Raw genomic sequence first — 7,960 nt, forward strand, 5'->3', positions numbered from 1 at the left:
AGTTTCTTGTTTTTGCAAACAATAATAGCTGACTGACTCTAATGAACTTAAAACACAAAGGCAATTTATTAAAGGGATCTGGTGGGGCAGGTTGTGGTGCGGAGCTAACAGTGTAGAAGGAAAAGCATAACTAGTCATAAAAGGCCAGGAGCCAGAAAAGGCAAGAGAGCAAGTGACTGGCTAGCTTGTGTATCACACCACCCCACCCCTATTACTGACAACTGGGGAGGGGAAAGCAGTACCTGAATTCTGCTGGCAGAAGTAGGACTGCAGTTGTGCAGGTAAACACAATGGACGCCCACGACAGTATGCTGCTTCTTTTACAGATGACGAAACTGACACTCAGAGACTCAGTAACTTGCCCAAGGTTACAAAGTTAACGAGTGACAGCTGGGATATAACTGGATCCTGGAGCTGGAGCTCTCTAGGGATGCACACCATGGCCCAACTCCTTCCAGTCTTTGCGTGCTACCTTTGGAAGCAAGGAGTGAGTCTCTAGGTCCCCTGGGATGGGGCTGTAGGAGACTAGGCCTTCCACCTCAGTGCCAGGGCCTGCCTTTGACTAGCCCTGGCCTGGCTTTGGGCAAGTCTCAACCTCCAGCTTCCTTCAAGGGTTGCTATGAGGATTAAACAAGATAGTACATTGTAAGTGCCTCTTAAATTATCCCACTAGATGGTAAGCCCCTTGAGGACAGGAACTTTGTCTCACTCAACTTTGAAACACCAACACGTGACCCACGAAAGGTGTTCAAAAAGTTGTATTTGTTAATTCTTTAAACAAATGTTTCCTGTGCCAGATTTACAGACCAGTTCCATCCTGGATGTTTAGGGCGTGGGCCATCCTTCAAGGAGCTTAAAATCCATCTAACACTGGGAATATTAATGAGGAGGAAGAGAGACCAGTGGTTTGGAGCATCAAAAGACTGCCTCCTGAAGGAGGTGAGACTCAGAGAGGCAGAAAGACCTTAGGCAAGGGCCCAGGAGACAGGTACATAGCTCTCAATTCAAAGGACATAAGGAGGGACTTCCCTGGTGGCCCAGTGGTTAAGAATCCACCTGCCAAGGCAAGGGGCACGGGTTCGAGCCCTGGTCCAGGAAGATCCCACATGCCACGGAGCAACTAAGCCCGTGCACCAAACTACTGAGGCTGTGCCCTAGTGCCCATGAGCCACAGCTACTGAGCCCACGTGCCACAACTACTGAAGCCCGCGTGCCTAGAGCCTGTGCTCCATAACGAGAGAAGCCGCCGCAATGAGAAGCCCGCACACCAAAACGAAGAGTAGCCCCTGTTCGCTGCAACTAAAGAAAGCCCCCAAGCAGCAACGAAGACCCATTGCAGCCAAAAATAAATAAATAAAATAAATAAATTTATTTTTATAAAAACAGACATAGGGAAAGCAAAGGACTGGAGGTACGAAAGGGTGAGGAGGTCCTGGAGAGAGGAATTCTTAGGAAAAGCATGTCTTGAGGCCAGCCTCTTGCAGAGAAGGGGGGCCCTGTTACCCACAGATCCCTGCAACACCAGTGTTCCTATCTCCTTCCCCTCTGCCAGTCCATGCCCCAGGCCCAAAGCTCTAGGAACTAAGCCATGCTTCTGGGGTCTCAATAATAATCACTGGAGAACTCATAAAAACCCTTCTCATTTAATCTTCACAGCCCCCTGTAATAGGTATTAGTAGTTTTATCCTATCTAACTACTGAGGAAATGGAAATGAGAGAAATGGAACTGCCATGAAGAGGCAGAGCGAGGACTTAAACCCAGGCTTCTGGCTGCTCTTTTTATTCCACCATAGTTCCCTCACAGTTAGACATTCTGCATCACACATTCTGTAGAACAGTGTCTGTGTGGTCCAAACTGACTCCAATGTTGACTTTTTAGCTTTGGGTTGCCAATGATAACACTCATTGAGAGATCATACTCATTGCTGTCTCCAGAGTTTCTCTAAGAACCAACAGGATGGTAGATAAATACTTTTTGGAAGAGCCCAGGTAAAGCCAAGGAGTTACTTATATGCTAATGACACTGTCCAAAGCACACTGTGAGGAATGGTGTCAGAGGCATTTCAAAGAACCCATTCTCTGCATACCGCTGGAAAAAGGTCCAGGCAAAGAAAATAAAAACACTCAGGAAGCTAGAGCAACTCCTGTAGAAGGGTAGGTGAAAGACAGCAAGTCTCTCTGACTTCAACCATAGAGGTAAAGGCAAAGAGAATGATAGCATACAAGAAGCATCAAGGAAGCACAAAGATACAGTCCCTCATCCCCAAGCAATTCCTGGTCTAGGTGGACAGGACCAATGTGTGTAGCTACAACTGGCATCTTGTCAGTTGCTCTAAAATTCACCAACCACATGATCTCATTGGATCGTCATCAATAACCCCATGAAAAATGGTTATTATTTTTTAGGCTTTTACAGATGGGGAGACTGAGGTTTGGAGAGGTAACTTTTGAGGTGACTGGTAATTAGAGTAGCCAGATCTTGAGAACTGAGAGCCTGCAATCTTCTTATCACATACCAGATAGAAATTAATTCTAAACACCATGAAAGAAAGTATTACTTATCCTGTAATATTAAGTTTAGAAGGTACCCCAGGAACTTGGAGATCATTTACGGACGAACAAGGAAATGACTACTTTCCTTGGAGAGGCTGTACTGATGAAGCATGAACAGTTCTTAGAAATGTTTTAGTTGGATTCACAAGTAAAAGCCATACTGGATTATTGAGGAGAAAATTAAAAGGATATATGGGGTACATATCTAACCTAAAAACGTTACATGAAGTGATATGAAAGCCACTCTCATTCTTCATTCAGTCAACCTAGCCTGGCTACCGTGCAACCGATTTTTACTGATTATCCACTACTGTCTTGTGCTGCCTCAGGTCTGGCGGGGGGGCATGGTCCTTGCCTGCAAGAGCTCAGAACACCAGTAGATAAAATAATTACAATCCTATATAGAAAATGCAGAAAAATATAAAAAGTGCTGTAGCAGCTCTAAGGACGACAGGATATACTCTATTGGAGGCAGTCAAGGAAAGATTCTCAGATATTTGGATTGGACCTTACAGGGTAAGTCTTGAGTTTGCCAGGGACAGAAGGGAATAAGAAACAGTGCAAAGCCTAGAGACACGACAGAACATGGTATACATGGAGAAGAGCAGTGTTTACCTTAAACATCCACGGAATAAAAGGCAGCTATGAAAACCCACAGCTAACATCATATTTATCAGTGAAAGTCTGAAAGCTTTACCCCCAAGATCAGGAACAAGACAAAGATGTCTGCACTCATCACTTCTATTCTACGTTGTACTAGAGGTTCTAGCCAGGGAAATGAGGCAAGAAAATGAAATACAGGCATACCTCAAAGATACTGCGGGCTCAGTTCCAGACCACAGCAACAAAGCAAGTTAGACCATTTTTTTGGTTTCCCAGTGCATATAAAAGTTATGTTTACACTGTAGTCTATTAAGCGTGCAATAGCATTATATCTATAAAAGACAATGTACATACTTTAATTTAAAAATACTTTATTGCTACAAAATGCTAACCTCATCTTAGCCTTCAGTGAGTCATAATCTTTTTGTTGGTTTAGGGTTTGAAATATTGTGAGAATTACCGAAATGTGACACAGACATGACGTGAGCAAATGCTGTTGGAAGCTGGCACCAGGAGTCTTATTCAATGCAGGGTTGCCACCAACATTCAATTTGTAAAAAATGTTATCTCTACCAAGTGCAATAAAGCAAAACCCAATACAATGAGATATGCCTGTAAAAAGCACCAAGAATGAAAAAGACAATGTAAAACTATATTTGCAGGTGACATGACCTTGTATACAGAGAATCCTAAAGAATCCACCAAAAAGCTATAAGAAAGAACTAAATAAACAAGTTCAGCAAGGTTACTTCTTGTGATTGAATGTGGAGGATACAAGATCAATATACAAAATCAATTGTTTTTTGGTTTTTGGCTGCACCACACAGCTTGCGGGATCTTAGTTCCCTGAGCAGGGATTGAACAGAAGCCTCCAGCAGTGAACCACCAAATCCTAACCACTGGACCACCAGGGAATTCTCAAAATCAGCTGTATTTTTATACAACTGCAATGAACAATCTGAAAATGAAATTAAGAATTCCATTTAAAATACCAAAACCTCAAATAGTTAGGAATAAATTTAATAGAAGTGCAAGACCTGTACACTGAAAACCACAAAACATTGTTTAAAGAAATTAAAGATCTAAATAAATGGAAAGACATACTGTGTTCATAGATTGGAAGATTTAATATTGTTAAGATGCAATCTTCTATAAACTGATCTAAATATTCAGTGTAATCCCTGTTAAAATCTTTGCCATCTTTTTTGCAGAAATTGACAAGCTGATTCTAAAATTCATATGGAAATGTCAAAGACCCAGAATAGCTAAGCAATCTTGGGAAAAAAGCAAAATTGGAAGACTCACACTTTCCACTTTCAAAACTTATTACAAAACTACAGTAATGAAAACTGTTCTACTGGCATAAGGACGAACACATAGATCAATGGAACAGAATTGAGAGTCCAGAAATAAACCTATGGACTTACAGTCAATTGATTTTCAACAAGGGTGTTAAGACCATTCAATGGGGAAAGAATAGGCTTTTTAACAAATGGGGTTGGGACAAATGCATTATTTGCATGCAAAAGAATGAAGCTGGACCTCCACCTCACACCATACACAAAATTAATTCAAAATGGATCAAAGACTTAAATATAAGAGCTAAAACTATAAAACTCTTAGGAAAAAACATAGGCATAAACCTTCGTGACTTTTGTGCTTGAAAGGACACTATCAAAAAAGTGAAAACCAGGACTTCCCTGGTGGCACAGTGGTTAAGAATCCACCTGCCAATGCAGGGGACACGGGTTCAAGCCCTGGTCTGGGAAGATCCCACAGGCCATGGAGCAACTAAGCCTGTGCACCACAACTACTGAGCCTGCGCTCTAGAGTCCACAAGCCACAGCTACTGAGCCCACATGCCACAACTACTGAAGTCTGTGTGCCTAGAGTCCATGCTCCGCAACGAGAAGCCACCACAATGAGAAGCCCACTCACTGCAACTAGAGAAAGCCTGCGTGCAGCAACAAAGACCCAACTCAGCCAAAAATAAATAAATGAAAGTGAAAACCCACAAAATGGGAGAAAATATATTTGTAAATCATATATATCTGATAAAGGTCTAGTATTCAGAATATATCAAGAACTCTTGCAACTCAACAATAAAGACAAATAACCCAGTTAAAAAGTGGGCAAAGGATCTGCTAGACATTTCTTCAGAGAAGATATACAAAGGGCCAGTAAGCACATGAAAAGATATACCCAAGAAAAATGAAAAGGTATAGTCACACAGAAACTTGTACACAGATGTTTGTAGCACACTATTCCTAACAGTCAAAAAATGGGAATATCCCAAATATCCACCAACTGATGAATGGATAAACAAAATGTGGTATATTTATACAGTTGATCCTTGAACTTGGGGGTTAGGAGTGTAGCGCCTCTTTGCAGTTCAAAATCCTCAAAAACTTTACAGTCTACCCTCCATGTCATAGTTCTGCATCCATGGGTTCAACCAACCATGGAACATGTAGCACTATAGTACGTATTTATTGAAAAAAACCCACGTTTAAGTGGGCCCATGTAGTTCAAACCCATGTTGTTCAAGGGTCAACTGTACAATGAAATATTATTCAGCCATAAAAAGGAATGAAGTATTGATAAATGCTACAACGTGGATGAATCTTGAAAACATGCTAAATGAAAGAAAACAGACAGAAAAGGCCACATATTGTACGATCCCATTTATATGAAATATCCAGAAAAAGCATACCCATAGATATAGAAAGTATAATTAGTAGTTGCTAGGGACTGGGAGGGGGGGAAATTGGGAATGCTTGTTAATGGGTACAGGGTTTCTGTTTGCCATGATAAAAATGCTCTAAAATTAGGTAGTGGTGATGGTTACTATATATGTATGTACATATATAACTAATATGGATACTATAAATATATCTAAATATCACTGAATTTTAAGTACACTTAAAAGGCAAATTTATGGTATGTGAATTATATCTTAAAAAAAAAATCCATAGAGCTTTTTGGTGGGATGCAAGTCAGAAATATTGCAAACTTTCTTCAGCAAATAAAATTAAAGTTCCTTTACTTAGTGACCCCTTTTTCTGTAACAAATTCTAGCACATAGAACAGTGCCCAGCACTTGGTAAGGACTCAGTAAATGTCTCTTTGTTGAATGAATGATTACCACAGGCATAAAGGAAAAACAGGCATTAGCAGGGTTGACATTTTAAAATTAGATGATTTGAGAAATAAAATCTACTCATCTAACCATATAAAAGTGAGGAAAGCTATTACATTATTGAAAACACCCAGCCACTGCTTTTTTCTGTTGCTGGTGTCAGGTTGGGCAAATTCTGAGAAAGCACTGGGCTGTCCTCATTTGTATCACCCACAGTCCCTCAAAGGATCTCTGACTCAGACTCACTCCAGAGAAATCTTATAGACAGGCTTCCCCAATCTCTCTTCCTCAAGGACACTTCCTTCCCACAGAATTCGAATGAGACCGGACTCATTGCTGTCCCTTGATTAAGAGAGAGCTTATTAGGAATGACTGACAGAAAAGTAACCAATCTTTCTCCAAGAAAGTAACTTGCTTTCCAAGCTACTTCCTCTAAAATCACTGACGATGATACAGGAAAAATGAAGAGACCAGGTAAAGCAGGAAATCTAATTCCTGTTAAGAACAGGAATCAGCAGGGACTTCCCTGGTGGCACAGTGGTTAAGAATCTGCCTGCCAATGCAGGGGTCACAGGTTTGAGCCCTGGTCTGGGACTATCCCACATGCCGCAGAGCAACTAAGCCTGTGCACCACAACTACTGAGCCTGCGTGCCACAACTACTGAAGCCCATGCGCCCTAGAGCCCACACACTGCAACTACTGAAGCCCACATGCCTAGACCTCGTACTCTGCAACGAGAAGCCACTGTAATGAGAAGCCCACGCACCACAACGAAGAGTAGCCCCTGATCTCCACAACTAGAGAAAGCCCGCGCACAGCAACAAAGACCCAATGCAGCCATAAATAAATAAATAAATTTACTTTAAAAAAGAATAGGAATCAGCAGGCCCGGGATAAAGGGACCCTCCAAGGTGAATTAACACCTTCTGAACACCTAAGTGGCAGTTGCTGTGAGCCATACAAAGGCACAATCCGTGTCCTTAAGGGAAAACACGGATATAATTATTTTAATTATGAAACCATGAAGTGCCAAATAGAGATAGGAGCAATTTGCCCTGAGGGAAGGAGTGATTCATTCTGACTAGGAAATCAAAATAAGTTTCCTGGCTGCGTTACTTGGCTTATACACCTTGGCTTCTATCTTATGATTCTGATAGAGTAGATGTGATGGGCATAGCAGGCTGGAGGACCAGCATGAGCAATATATGAAAATAAAGTAAAACTCAGCTGGAATGCACAGTACGTCAGATGTAGGGAAGAATGTGGCAGGAAAAATCAACCTGGATCAAATTGGGAAAAACCTTAGTTCCACACTTGGCAGCATAGGGGCCTTTTTGGAAATACAAAGAGTTTGGAGCCAGATTATTGCCAGGAGTCCACTACAATCAAGGTGGGGAGTTGCTCAAGCAGTTAAAGTAGGATAGAGGACAGACAGGATATTGAGAACTGACTGAACACAGAAAATTAAAAACAAAGAAGAGTCAAAAAAGCAATTCATCCTCCAAGATCCAACAGACTACACAGATTTTTTTAGATAGCCACTTACTGCCACCTGGCGGATAGACAAGACTTCCCCAGCATTAGCAGCATCAAGCCACTTAAGATGTTGCACATTTTTCTAATAAAAATAGATAATACTGAACACTTTATCCAGCCTCTTGCTA

This window comes from Kogia breviceps, chromosome 3 (assembly GCF_026419965.1).
Source record: "Kogia breviceps isolate mKogBre1 chromosome 3, mKogBre1 haplotype 1, whole genome shotgun sequence".
Classification (NCBI taxonomy): Eukaryota; Metazoa; Chordata; class Mammalia; order Artiodactyla; family Physeteridae; genus Kogia; species Kogia breviceps.